This window comes from Narcine bancroftii, chromosome 6 (assembly GCF_036971445.1).
Source record: "Narcine bancroftii isolate sNarBan1 chromosome 6, sNarBan1.hap1, whole genome shotgun sequence".
NCBI classification, from domain to species: domain Eukaryota; kingdom Metazoa; phylum Chordata; class Chondrichthyes; order Torpediniformes; family Narcinidae; genus Narcine; species Narcine bancroftii.
The window spans coordinates 6,464,325-6,480,081 of NC_091474.1; the positions used below are offsets into that span (position 1 = coordinate 6,464,325).

At 40.1% G+C, this 15,757-nt stretch overlaps 1 protein-coding gene across 15 annotated transcripts in view; it reads right to left on the reverse strand.

The window, feature by feature from the left end:
- The window catches only part of LOC138735642 (extracellular sulfatase Sulf-2-like), a 379,836-nt gene that overhangs the window by 170,105 nt on the left and 193,974 nt on the right, over nt 1-15,757 (reverse strand). For 9 of the 15 annotated variants that reach the window (XM_069883744.1, XM_069883748.1, XM_069883743.1 and 6 more), the window contains one exon: nt 38-139. The exons of the other annotated variants lie outside the window; for them this stretch is intronic. The gene's annotated coding sequence lies outside the window, so the exon portion shown is untranslated. The remainder of the gene's footprint in view (nt 1-37; nt 140-15,757) is intronic. 15 annotated transcript variants of the gene reach the window in all.

Genomic DNA, 15,757 nt, shown 5'->3' on the forward strand with positions numbered 1-15,757 from the left:
ACTATAAATATTCTATTCCATTAATCCTGCTCCTTACCTTGAGCTGCTATATTTTGAAGCTTGGGAGGGCATCAGGTTTTTCTTTTGCTACTATTTGCTTGTATCCAAGATTCACAGTTGACATAAAAGATGCGTCCACCTAAAACAGCATTTGCAATGGCAAATAAATTTCAAAGCAACAATGGATCTAAAATTTGATTACTTGACTGATTAAATCATCAGGTTTTAGTTACCACTCAGGCAGGTTAGTATATCACAATATGATTCTATAAGTCAATAACTTATCTGAAAATGCATCCAAGAAAAAGAACATCTCCAAGATCAACACAATAGATTGTATTGTGTGCTTGTGAAAAGAATATGAATACATTGAATGGAAAATCTAAAATTATTTTAAACATAAAATATAAAACTTGTGGCCAGCTGTGAGAGTCTACATTGCAGAAACCACCCAGGAGTTACAAGTTTCATTTACAATTGAGGACCACATAGCTTAAAAAAAAAGCACACAGAAGGACTCAGCTGGTCTCGCAGCATCCATAGGAGGTAAAGATATATAACGGACCATGGTCACGGTGGTTCAACAATAATTCTCCTGACAAGGAGAATCATCAGAATTGTCTATTTCAGAGTCCTTCCACCTCTGTGTTTTATCAGATGACTGGCTGATCAATACTGAAATACTGTTCCTTTATGTGTTCCATTCACATGACTCCCTCTCACTATCTGTTTCTCCTGGATAAACAACCATTGTTCTTTTGTTCTTCCAAAGCATTAACTCTGTTTATGGTTTGTACTTCACGGTGCCACTTCATCTGTGCATGTTATGAAAACTGAATGTTTGCAGCCTGCACCAACCCTCAAGTGAACTCACTAAATAAAACAGGAGCTTGTAATAGTAGCCACTGGGAGATCCAAGGCACTCAAAGTGATCTCAGACTGTGCCCAATCTCTCCAACGTAGAAGAGACCACAACGGGAGCACTAGATGGAGTAGTCGACTCTTGCAGCATCTCCTGCAGTCAAAGGCAGAGGTGCCAAGGGTATGATTGGTGAGGAAGGAGAGGTGGGCAAGGGGATCACAGAGGGAGCAGTCCTTGTGGACGGGGGGGGAGGGGAGTGTGGAATATGTGTCTGGTGGTGGGATCACGTAGTAGGTGAGCGAAAAGGTGGAGGAGGATACGTTGGACCCGGAGGCTGGTGGCATGGTATATACCTTCACGAGTTTGTAAAAGATCACAGTAACGTCATTTGACTAATTTCACCACATCAGCCCCCTGGGCATGAAATTTATCCAAGTGGAAAATTTTAACAATTTGGCAAGAAAATAATGTCGACACACAAGTTTTTTTGATGTGGTTAAATAAGCTATCATATACTGTATGTCTAGACATAACGAATAATTGCACGATTACAAGCACCGATAGTTCATACATTCCAAAACAAAAATATTATAAGGCACAAACATAATGAGCTGCCGGCATTTGATAGAACTGTGGTGCATTCCATAGCTCATTTAAAGACCTATCAAATGGTCTATCCTTTGCCATTAAGTTATGCCCTGAAGAATAAAAACGCTTCATTGTGATGGGGCAGGACACGCCTCTCTCCATTCAGAGTTAAGATCATTAAAATCTCACACTTTTGCTTCTACCCATTTGGAATCCTATCACACTCACCATTGCTTTATGATGCAATCAAACATGTGTTGCCAAAACATTATTTTTAAATTGCAATGGGAAAAATTGTTAAAATCAAACACAGCCTAATGCCCTAAATCTGTAAACACCTCTGATAAATGAAGGTGTCAAATGTACAAGCACCAGTGTTGCAGAGAATCATGATTTAGTAAATTCATTTTAAATCAATCTCTGTTGCTCGCATGAGCAGACAGACTAGATAGAAAAATGCACATGTCAAAGGTCAAGATGGACTAGAAATCTCATTGACAGCTACCATTTATTATCAAGAGCACAACGAGAAGAGAAATCCATAAACTCAACAAATAGTGTAAATTTACTCATGACAAGGTTGATACTGAAAAGAAAGTGATTGAGTGTTCTCTTGAAGATCGATTCTGGAATTCTTTGCACCTTCATGTTGTATTTATACTGTGGATATGGAACATTTTGAGAACAAATATCAGAAAATTAATCCAATTTGTGAAATTTAACATGACAAGTTCCCTCTCTGCAGCAAGCTGGAATATGAATCAGCCTTCTTCGTGGGATTCCAGTCGACTCTTCTGAAACCACTCTCAAGTATTCAATGACAACAAGAGATTGTTCAAAATTGTAAATAACTGGCTTTTTGCTGCCTATTACACAAGCACCATCATTGCATTAGTTCCAATTCAAGATCTTGAACCAGTGGTTCTCAACCTTTTTTTTCCCCACCCACTTTAAGTAATCTCTATGCCATCGGTGCTCTGTGATTAGTAAGGGATTGCTTAAGGTGGGATGTGGGTAGGAAGGGAAGGTTGAGAATCACTGCTCTAGACCCAAATGTTACTGAATATTTTGCTTGAGAAAAACTGCCAATTGCCATTTCCTTTGGAGTACTGAAACCGTGCACATAATGAGCCATTTAGGGACTATTCAGTGGTTTTCAAACTTTTTCTTCCCATCCACATACCACCTTAAGTAATCCTTTGCTAATCACAGAGCATCTGTGGCATAGGGAATAATTAAAGTGGAAAAAGGCTGAGAACCACTGCCTTGAAGAGCTAATATTACAATTCCACTTCTCTGGATTTAACACAGTTAGAAAATTAGTTTGTGTTTCAGAAATTATAGGGATAATGGATAAAAATGCCAGAAAAATGTTCACACAAAAGCAAAAGAAACCAAGTTTCTTGACTACATATTGACTACATATATTTAAGGCATTTGTCTCTGATGTAACTCATGGACTTCCACTGTCAGGAAATAAGGTAACAAGCCCATGAGCAACAAAAGGATGTTGTAATGCACTAGGGAGTGACAAACTGAGATGTCAGTAAGGGAAGATTTAGAAGAAATAACAGGATTTAATTTGCGCTATTCCATGGTCTGTTAGAAACAATTACTTCCAATATAAAAACAACCGAGAACACATTATGATGCCAGATGTTTTCCAAAGGTTGTTTTTGTCAAAAATCTCCTCAGCAATTTAAAGTTATGTTTAAGTAGATTAGATTTGTACAATACTGCTACGCATATTGAAATGAGGCCGGTTACCCAGGGGGGAGAAGGAATGGGCAGCACCCATTAAACAGAAGGAGCTAAATATAAAAACACACAATGCTGGAGAAGCAGAGCAGTGTCCTTTATATAGGAAAAGTAGTTACATAACCAACATTTCAGGCTTAAGCCCTTCATCAAAGTATGTGAAAATGCTGGCAAGCGTTTGAACAAAAGAGTGGGATGGGGGTGGGGTATGGGGATGTGGCAAAGGCAGGAGATGATAGGTGGAGAAAGGAGGAAGGGGACAGCAGCGATGAAGGGGTGGGGGGATGGTGGAGGAACTGGAAATGCAGAAAAAAGGGGAGGGAAAAAAAAAGGCAAGCAGGTTTAATGGAAGGCAGTAAAGTCAATCTTAATACCATCTGGCTAATTAAATTTGCATAATTTTACAAAATATTATCCAATTATTTTAAGAAGCTCCAAATTTTTTTTAAACTGTAGATAATTACCATTTAAAGTACAATTTTTTGTTAATTCGTGACCCACTTTTCACATCACAAATGACAAATACAACCTTATTATGCAAGAACACTTGGCATTTCCAAATCTAAGTCTGTGGTGTAGCGGCTGTGTCGCGGGCCGAGTGGGCGCACAGTGTGGCAATGCAAACTGTCGCTGGCACGGTTCTGCGGGCGTGCAGAACCATAATGCAGACATCTGCCTACTCACCTAATGGACCACACGCCGAGGAACTTGAGCTGTTCAGTTTCCTACCGGAAGGCGCGGGACCCTTACAAGGCAAGATTTAAACCTGCCAGTCCTGTGGATCGGCAGCAATCTCATAGTTACGTCCCACCTTGTCCCGTGGAGCCCGGGACACACAGTATATAAAAGAAGCCTGTAAACCCTGAATAAATCAGTCTTGAGTTGACTAGTCTGGCGTGTCTTTGTATTTCTTTAGTAACTCTACCGTAGTAGCTGCTACAATGGACAGCTCGATGCAATCACTTACACTTCGAATACTTTGAGGGCTGCTTTTTACTATTGTCTCTAGAACTTCGAATTTTACGTCACTGTAGATGAAATTGTTGTCCCCAGGTAGAATTGAAAACTGCCTGGGTGTTTGCTGTGGCACAGAAGCAGGATATGGGTGGAAGCTCTTCTGCATATATCAACATCTGGAGCATTTTGTACCTGATGACCAGACTCTATCCTGTGATCAAGAGCGAGTGCCAATCTTGCAATCAGTTTCTGTTTCAGATCAGCTAATAACTGGTGAATTCTGTTGGTGGCAAGGATTGAAACACGGAGAGGTCACCTTATTTGGACTGGGGCCTCCATCCCAGTAAGATCCTTGTGAGAGAGTTTCTTATTTAGCCAATGCATCCCTCCTAAACAATAAAGCTGACAGTATTCTGCTGTGATTTCCTCCAGTGGCCTTCCTCGTCACATTGCCTTTCTTCCTCCCGTTGCTCTTCAGGCCGCACTTCAAGTTCCTTTGGCTCCAGGGCTTTCATTCTGCCTTACCCCCAGTCCTGCCTGTGGCCAGCATCTCACGAGGTGGTCCAAAATACAGCACCTGACAAAGAGGTCTCTGGAGTGTTCACCCTTGGAAACCCCTGGGCTAATGCAGGCACCAAAGACTCAATCTCAGAAGATGAAGGTCGATTATTTTGCCTCCCTGGCTCTCCTTTTAGTAGTCCCTCTTTTCAGGGGACTACAAGATGGTGGAATTGTACCAATGGAAATGTTCAGTGATGATATTGAAGAAGCTCATCTCAAACTATAAAATAACACCTCAGTCCAACTAAGTCAAAGGACCAATTAAAATGTGCTAAATTAAACTCTACAGATAAGACGAGGATTTGAGAACAGATTGATTCATGATCCACGTGGGAAGATAACAGCACTCACCATCACCTACATCATATGCATGTCCAGTTCAAGACAGTGTTATTGAGCAAATATTGTTTCATATCCTTTCAGTTGACAAGCATTGGAAACCTAAAGGTAGATCTGGTCATTCAACAGATAAACATCCCAGAATGGATTTTAAGACTCAGTCTGCAGGCACAATGATAAGAAGAGTATAAAGAGGACAATACATTCATACATTTGCAAACCTGAAAGGGTGGACCTGGAGCTTTGCTCAGTGACCGTTCTAGTCATTCTCCCCGTTCCTATACATAGTCTGTGAAGGTCAGCTCACACACATGCAGCTTTGGTTCTTGTTCCTCTTGCCATTCATTGATTTCTCACACCCCTTTCATCCTTTCCCTAATCAGGAATGCATGGCCAACTGCCATCATCATTTAACGCAAGTGTCAGAGAGAAAGAGCCTGTCAGTCGAATGAAAAGGATCAATTCCCTTCTTTCTTTGACGGCAACAACTTTCCCTGACAAATTAGTATCTTTTTACCCACCACAATCAGCTTAGCTTCTGGCAGTTCCGTGGGATGATTACTGATATAAATCATGCGAAAGGAGGTGGGTGCTCATACTGTAAATGACCTTAAACAGCTGGCACATTTTTATTCTGATTCTCAATCACTGGATTAACAGAGTATCCTGCATATATAATCAGTGATTTCAAGCTGCTTCAGTGCCTCAACCCAGGGCTCAGCAAGGAAAGAAAGAAATTTCAAAACAGCAGTTTAATTATTTTCTTTCCTTTCAGGCCAGCATCTGCCATTTTAACTTTCCAGCTGTGCAAGTAATGGTCCCATGAAAATAAAGGAGAGAAGAATTGAAGAGGGAAAGCTTAGTTCGCTGAAAAGTATTAATTTCTGTGCTGGAAGCATGTCCAATTATGATTAAAGTAGAGCATGCCTGATATCATCCCTTCCAACTTTAGTTTGGACAAAGGTCCCAACCCAAAATATTGATGGATCATGTCTCTTCACAGATGCTGCCTGACCCATTGAGTTTGTCGAGCATCTCACTATTCGCATCTGCAGTGTTTGTCCCTGTTTCTGAAAATTCAGACACTGTGTTCAATCTCTAGACCAGCTCACTGTCCGGATACAAATCCAAATGAATGGGAGAGAATAGGGTGGCATCCTGCAAGTGTGCAGTCATTCAGAATTACACAAAATGCAAATCGCCAGTGGACATTTAACATTTAACCAACCACCCACACACACACACACACACACACACACACACACACACACACACACACACACACACACACACACACACACACGTTTTTAGTACGAATAATGAATCTTTTTTAATAATTATTTAAAGTCATAGTTAGGTACAGCAATTGAAATGGGTCTTCTGGCCCATTGTCTGATCACCTATCATCAAGCAACCTATTCTACCCCAAACCCTTTTATTCTCCCCCATCAACTACTCTTTCCGTGATCTACCACTCATTATCTACACACTAGGAACAACTTAGAACAGTCAGCTAACCTGACAACCTGTATACCTTTGGGGCAGGACCAAGCTAGAAGACCCATACAGTCACAGGGAGAACATGTGAAGTCAATGCAAACTGCATCAGAAATCAGGAGGGAAACCAGGACTCTAAAATCAAGAGGCGACCACTCTATTTAGTGTACCTCTCTTCTGCACTCCTCCTCCCCCCCACGACCGCCCCCCACCAAAGGTTCGCATATCTTTGGAATGAAAATGTTTCAGAACAATTCCATCACAATAAATGGCACAGTTAAAAACACAATTAAATACTAAAATAGTCAAAATTAACGTGACTTATCAATAAATCTGCTGCTCCTGGTGTCTGGTGCAGTACACAAAAGTTCTGCAACATTAATGTGTGCCTTACACAACTACAAATATCCATTGGTAATTCAGGAGTATAGCTGAAACCAGCTATATATTGTAAGAGCTCACATCACTGGCACCTGTGGGAAATACTGTCTTATGCTGCATCAAAGGTCTTATTTGTACAGAGAGAAGCAAAAAAAATGATGTTTCTTCACCTTGGGTTGTCAGACCAGAGGTGCAAGTTTTTAATCCTAAACTATGCTTTGGAGAGTATATGGGCGTGAATGCCTCGAGCCTTAAGTTGCTGTGTTTCACCGTAGATGTGACAAAAATGTGAGATTGTTGAGTAGCATTTTCAAACAATGACGGAGATGGCTAATTTTCTTGTCTTTATAATCCATCTAGATTTGGAAGAAGAAACCACATCAACATTCTTGTATTCTTCTGTTGGCAAGAGATTAATTACCAAAGTTGATGAGTAGAACCTCTCCCCCACCCCACACCCCCCCTCCCCCCGCAAAGACTGGGTGTATGAAATTTCCTCAAAACTCAGCCATAATGCAGTGACAACATCTGCAACAAAGTGAAATTGTTTATGGTTTACAAGGATTAAAGTATGTACAGGGGAGGGGGGCTTTCCAACATTGTTTCATTTTCATCTTAATATGCTATATGAATTTAACAGATTAAATGTCACTGCAGCCAAATATAAACAAGTTTAACATTTTATTTCTTTTAATCACAATGTTTTCCTGAATGTATTTTGATAAACCTTCCTATTATTTCTTTTGGCTGGGAACTCGTGCTGATTGACTCATCTGACATTTTAAAAGCTTTCTGCTAGATACAAAGTTCAAGGCAAGAATGTGATACAATTTGCCTGGATGAGTGTAACACCAGCAAAACACGGTAAGCTCAACCCCTCCCCAAACATCCATTCTCTCCACTACCAGCAGATAGTGGCTGCATTATGTGCCATTTCTAAAATGCATCCATTCCAGCAGCACCTCCCAAACTTCTCTTCGAGTCTAAATTTCTACCCATCAGTACTGTGGGAATACCTTTCCCAGAAAGATAGCACCAGTGGCAAACCACAGTTGGGTGTAATTGTCTGGTCAGGCACACCTATTTGCCGATTGAACCTGTGGCCCCCCCTCCTCAGTGAAGGACAATTGAACAGTATGGATGCGCTGTTGAATAAAAGCCTATTGTTTGCTCAACAATAGTCTTTCAAGTAATTGATGGTGCATGAGTACCAGTAAAAGAAAGCAGTGCACTATTACCTTCTCGAGTGCAATTAGAATTAAGCAGGTAGCACGGATGGCATAGTGATTAGCGCACCACCTTTGCAGCACCAGCGATATAGGGACTGGGGTTCGAACCCTATGCCATCTGTAATGAGTTTGTACGTTTTCCCTGTGTCTGCGTGGCTTTTCCCTGGGGCTTCCGGTTTCCTCCCACTGTTCAAAAATGTACCAGGGGTGTCAATCAGGTGTAATTGGGTGGCACGGGCTCATGGGCCATAATGGCCCATTACCGTCATGCTGTATGTCTAAATTTTAATTTTAAATAAATGCTAGAGTCATCAGTCATAATCAGAGCCTGAAAAGAAAGGATAAAATACATTTTTTTGCTTGATGTACTTAAAAATATGATAGCCCAAATGAACTAATTTTCCATCCTTCTAATCAGGTATACGCTTTGTTAAATGCAACGGTTTTATCCCATTTTAAATTCATGCGATTGCACTGAAGGCTTTGTATCAGATTCCAATAAATGGTATAAAGTTTTAAATTATATGAATATTAATATTCACTTCAATCAAATATTAGAATTAATGAAATTCAGATTCTATTATTAGGAATGAATTAATTAAAGTGACACATCAGAATAATTCTAAATGAATCTAGGTTTGAAGCAAAGTGTAATGGCCGAAGAAAAGATTGGAAGCGTCTCCAAGGAGCCCATTGCCTCACTAGGGTGCACGGCGTGGACTCTGGGCCTTTTCCACCAGCATCATGATCAGATGAGCAGCACTGCTCAGCACTCCCATCAACTCCAACCAAGGGCCAAGAAATAGTTGGAGGGGGGTTACACTTACTGCATGCCAGTTAAGTCAAGTTTATTTGTCATCTGATTGTACAAGTATAACCTGACGAAACAGTGTTCTCTGGTTCTTGACACACAACCAGACAACACACATACAGGCAAACAATGCAGGAAAAGTATTTGATTAATACAAATCAACAAATAAATATTGTTTTGTGAATATGAGAATCCTGGATAATTAGTGTGTGCCGTCCCTTTGGTCATTCAGCATTCCCACTGTGTGTGGGAAGAAGCTTTTCCTCAGCCTGTTGGTGCTGGCTATGATACTCCAGTATCTTTTCCCATAAGCAGATGTGGCTACAATGGAGACTGAGGTGGTCTCTCCCATCTCATCGAGAAGTAACCAGGAGATGGTTATGACTGCAGCAGCAGTCGTAATGGGGAAAGGGTGACTGGATAAGGCAAGGCTTCACCTGCTCGCAGAGGCTTTCCACCAGCAGCAGGTGCCAACGACTACAGGGAACCTGGGATGGAGGAGGTGTGATGGAGAGCAGGCAGAATGATATGAGGACTTGTGCACATCATCATGTTGTGGTGGAGGCTACAGTTAGTGGAGATGGCATGATCCTAGGTTCAAAATTTCCTTTTATTATGTCAACTTTTGTCTTCTGAAAGACAGAGTCATCGTGGGCATTATCTGGCACCCCTATAACAGAAGGAAAGAGAAGCAAAAAAGAGTCCCTTCAGAGTCAGAGTGTCCATGGATTCGCCTCCAGTGCTCCCACAGTCTATGCAGCCATACAGATTCCAGTTCAAACCATCAGCAACCCAATCTCCAGATCCAAACGTCCGATACGATCAGGAAGCCTTCAGTGCCCGAGGCCCTTTAGAAGCCCTTCTTGCCCTCAGCATCCTCTCAAATCCTGGTTCAGATACCTGGTTCCTATGAGCCAGTTATCAGCAGACTGCAGCCTGTGTGCGTCCTTCGACTGCAAGTCACCAACAACTCTTTAGCCACTGAGCCCCTGCTGCAGTCTCCGTTCTGTAAGGTCGTCTCTCAGACGTCTCCTTTTCCATTGGGGGTGGGGTGCTCTCCATGTTTCTGTTACCCTGTGCCAGCCCACTGCTCCTTCAGTGTCTGCAACCCCTCGTGGTTCGCTGCCCAGTACAAGCCACCGCCATCTTGAGTGCAAACCTCAATGGTGATTGGATTAAAAATAAGACCCTGTCAGCACCTTTGACAAGCAACTTAACACCTATATGGAGCAGTCGCCATCAAGACCAAGTGGTAGGACCCTGCAGAGCACCACTGTGTCTCTGCTCCCTGCTCTCTCAGATCTTCACCAGCAACACTGCCACCATTTTTTGTTCACCTCAACCACTAAACTCTCTCTGAAGGAACTTCCTGGTCTTTCTTTACAAAGTCACGACAGAACATGGTGATTCTTTGCTAGCCTTTGAATGGCACACAAAATAAAGCTTTTCCCTCTATCTTGATGCACGTACAAATAACACATTATAATTCAATTTGCATCAAGGAAGAGATGTTATATATTGTGAATTACCAAAATTCAACCTTCTTTGAAATACTTTATTTTAAAGTTTTTAACCACAATAACATAACATTCAATTGTAAAATTATTTGCAAAAAAATTATTACATACTCCCATCCCCTCAACCCACCCTCTCAACATCCCTAAAGAAAAAAAAGAACTAGAAAATGCCATTTATACAGAAAAATCTATTGGAAAATCATAGATCCAAACCAAACTTTTGTAAATATGGGCTCCATATTTTCCAAACAATATGTTATTTATTCTCAGGTTAGAAGTAATTTTCTCTGACAGTGTACAACTGCAAAGTTCTGTGTGCCATCTTTCCATGGCTAAATCTATTTCTCACTTCCATGATATTGCTATACATTTCCTAGAAACTGCTAAAGCAATTAACACAAATTCAATTTGATAAATACTTAAATTTAATTTTGGCCTTATAACCTTAATATTACATCGAGTCCTGTGTGAATATGACCCTAATAATTCGTCCCAAAAAAATTACCTACCCTGAACCAAAACTCTCTAACTTTAGGACATTGCCAAGTTGAATGAAAAAAATGTTCCAACCTCAGATCTACATCTAAAACATAAATCTGATATGGCAGGATTTAATCTATTTAATTTTTGCAGAGTCAAATATAACTGATGTAAAAAGTTATATTGAACCAACCTATATCTTGCATTTATAAGTTTAATCATATTATTCCTCCACAAATTCATCTAACCCTTTTCACTTATTTGAGTATTTAAATCTAATTTCCATCTTAATCTTGATTTATACATCCTAAAAATTTTACCTTCCATGTGAATATCCTACACTTTACCACCGTGATTTGCATGAGGTTGCTACATTGCACCACAGAAAATTGTCCCGTGATTATGGATGCGATAATTGCCAATGCCTGTCAGTTTCCTACAATAACAAAAATTCTGCGGATGCTGGAAATTGGAAATAAACATCAAAATGTTCGCAACAGTAAATCAGGTCACAGCTGCCAAGAGAGTGACAGGATTAAAGTTTCAGGTTGAGGAGATTTTGTCAAATGCAGTTGGCGTATGAATTTCCTGGATTTTCTGTTTTTATATCCAGCAGCCTTTTTGTGAGAAAATAAGTCATTATGGTGACCCATTGTTTGAGATTGTGAATTGTTAGACATTTATTAAAAGGTAAAAAGCTGAAGTTCATTTTTTCTTTCTTATTCTCCATCACAATCCAATCTGCATTTTGCTCTCCCTAATTTGTTTTTAAGCCTAAATTGACATCGTTGATCCATATTAATTCAGTCTAATTCATCCTCATTAACAGTCTGTTTATTTCTCAATTAACCCTGTGAGTCAGTTCACCAAGGTCGCGGGTGCCCTGTGGAGCTCTTTATCCCATCATCAACTTCCACTGCCACCACAATTGTTGGTGAGAATATTGGAAATATAAGCATCCATGAAGTTTAATTAAAAGGAGAAAGATTCCCCTACCCAAACTCTGGACAAAAATGCATCAATGTAAAATTGTGTCTAATCTCTCAAGTATCTTTCATGGAAGAGGAACATGAAATCAATCCTACACCAAATCCAATGCCACAGTCAGCAATACTTAACATTTTAGCCATTGTGAAGTAGTAGGAAATTTCTCCTACTTTATTACAATTGGATTGAAGGCAGTGAAAATTGTTCAGTAATAGCACTGGCTATTATACTACACCAATGATATCACATGAGAGACTGGGGACACTGGATAACCTGCTGGAAGAACTCAGCGGGTAAGCAGCATCAGTGGGAGATTAAAAATAATGATTGATGTTGTGGGCCGGAACCCTTCATCAGCGTGGAGGAGAGAGATCTGGCATAATGAGGTCAGGGTGGGTGGGTGGGTGGGTGGGTGGGTGGGTGGGTAGGACTAGAGCCAATGAGAAAAAAATACCCTAGCTTCTTACCAAAACCTTGTTATATCTTGGATCTGCTTACTTTTCAAATGTCTACAGTTGCAGAACTTACTATACTTAAAGTTTTAGAGATATTTGAGGCCTGTAATTCTTAAGGCACCTTGCCCTCCTAGAATATACCTTTAAATATGAGAACCGTGGTAAATGGTCCAAAAATACATCTTAGTCCATTACTTTATTTCTGTGATATTATGCACAGTTTTAGAAATTTGCTGATGTGTGCTTATTTCAATGCAGCTCTGTGACTGCAACCTCCCATTTCGTCCATGTTTAACTGTGGTCTATTCAAATATGACGTGGTGATACACGAGTTCTTCAATTCTGGATTTTATTCTAGATCTCCAGTTAGACACAAAATTGCAGTGATGGACATGATTAGCAGTATTTCCACTTGCTCCAAAGTTCAGTGCTTTGTGTGGTCCTCACTTCTACCAAAATTATTAATTTCATCGTTATTGGGTTCTACCACCCAGTACAACTACTGACAACTCCGTACAGGCTTTAAAGAAGCCGACAGTGGTTTATTTTTAAACCATGGTGTCTGAGCTCATGATTGCCTGTGTTTGGCAGTAACCTTGATGGGTTACAGACTCCAGGAAATAGGGCACCAGAAAATGGGGAGAACAACATTTCTTCTCCCCCAATTTGAAAAGGAGAAGCAGAAGAGACAACCCTACTGAATGGTGACCACAGCGGTGGACTAGTGAGGGGCTCTGCAGCTGAAGGACACGCAGGCTGTTGGTGACTTGAGGCAAGGAACCCACGTGGGCTGCTGACACCCATGGTCAAAGGACTCACACCAGACTATGAGACTGGAACAAGGCTGGCTAAAGGCATAGTAGGTATTGAAACAGGGATATGAGAGGATGCCTGCGGTGTTGAAGGCTTCCTGATCACGTCGGAGGCTGGGATCTGGAGCTCGGGTTGCCGATGGTTTGGAATGAAATTTGTCAAACTACAGAGGCTAAACCATGGACACTCAGTGACTCTTGTAAGGTAAAAACATCATGAGATGGGACGGGAGAAGGAGTCACCCAGTACTAAGGAGTAACAGAATGCAGATGTGACCTTGTCCACTCAAGATAAGCTTGGCACTAACAAGAATGATGTGCAGCAGACTAACAGAGAAGGATAGCAACAGTTTATTCATTGGACAATGTCATGGTATGATCATTTACTAAGTACGTATCCTGAGGTATAAAAAAACACCACTTGCTGATAACGGCAGAATGCGCCTTCTCCAACTAACACTGTTAGCTGCAAGTGTTACAATCCGGCAATAAAGAACAAAGAACCTTGATTTCGACTCAGTCTGGTGTCTGACTCACTCATTCTTGAACAAAGCAGACCTAACACTCTGGACCTTTTGGCTTCCCTTTCCCTGACTGTAAGGGGCGCAGGACAATTTCCGCTGATGGCAAATCTTTGTCTGCCTTGTAGCAGACTAAATTTGATTTTGTGCAATTTTACACCTGCTTTATTACACAATAATAAAGGAATCTTGAATTCTCTAAATTCTTTAAAACTCATACTAATCTAACCCCTCCCTCTAATCAAGGTTACAGGAGAAATATAAAGATGGATCAAGTCATAAAATCCAGAAGACGAACAGATCAGCACTAGGCACCGAAATAACTAACACCTGCCAGTTAGGACAGTATTCTGTAAAAGGGCCTTAAACCTTTTCAAACTGAACCTTTTAAATTTTTAATATTATACCTAATTTTTCTCTATTTTTTTTCCTCTATTTTTTCTCAAGCAAAATATTTCAGTAACAACTGGGTATTGAGCAGTCATTCTCAACCTTCCCTTCTACTCACATCCCTCCTTAAGCAATCCCTTACTAATCACAGAGCATCGATGGGATTGGGATTGGTATGTGTGTGAAAAGAAAAAGGTTGAGAACCATTGTGTTAAACTCAATAAAAAAAATTAAAAGAAGAGTTATGAAAAAAAAAGGAAAGTTCAGAAGTGGGATGATTGGGGGCAGCTGCCATGAAATGGAGTCACCGCAAGGAATAGGACTTAATGCTCATCAGGGAGTACAAGAGAGATGAGTGAATGGTCTTGATGCAATTCCAAATATAGGCAGAATGCTCTCAGGTCAGTAAAGTGGATATCAAGGACAGTATGAGAATGGTAAGTGCTGAAGGTAATCGTGTTCCAGCACGAACAGGTTCAACCAGGTGCAAAGACAGGAACTATTATATAATTTATTGATCCATCATTTACAATACATGTTGAAATATTTTCTTCCCACAAACAATCGAGACTTAATTGCCTTCCTTACTATAATATTTGAAAAACTATTTAATTATGGATTGATTTTTGATATCAATTATTTTTTTCTCTTTCATCTGGTGATCAGCTTCAAAATGTATTACCAGCTTTATTAATAATATAATTAGATTCTGCAAGACAGCTAATTCGATCCAAGTTTAACTGCAATAATTAAGTCAGTAAAGTTTTACATGTGTGATAGTATAAATATGACCCTTATTTAGCCCCAGTTGTGAAATTGCACAAATAAGTTTCTGTGTGAGCAAAGATCACATGTACCATTTGGCCTGATACCAAAGATCAGTAATGTGTCAGAACGGACAAAATTAACTCATACCACAGCTGGTTTCAGATCTGATGCTTGTCTTTCTATTGAAATCTTTCAAAATCCAGACCATTTCAAAGAATAAACTATGATTGTCCATGCAGTTACAAGTCTTTAAAACAAAAATTTGTATGATATGTAGTGGACTTCCTTGAAAGAGGAAGGAAATGATTAATTTCTGGCATTTTCTGAAATATTTCCCAACAGCTGAACATTTACGATCAACTGTTTTCGGAAGATCTATTTGTCAATGGAGCATCCATTTCAAGAATTTATATCAAATTTGTCCAAGCACCAGCTATTATGTTCTTCAGCCTGATATTTTAGTAACTAGAAGGCATTTAAAAGGTAGATAACACATCTAATCTATTTTGTACTACATTACTGTACAGAATGCAGTATAACAAGATTTATTGAAAGCAATGATTCAAATATTCTCCTCTGAAAACGATTTGAAATGAAAAGATTTAAAATCATCCCTTGTTGAACTCTTGAAACCATCCTTATCTGGAGACTGCCAAGCAAAATACAGGTGAAAGAATGTTGTTGTCTGTAGAGCACAAAGACTTACTGTCTCTCTTTGTAAAAATGTTTATCAAACTCTTTCAATGCAGAGGAACTGAAGTGCTTGGTTTACACCTTCAGATGCACTGCTAAAGGTTAGTGAACAGTGGAGCTCAACGGACTGCTATGACAAAAAGGTTTAATT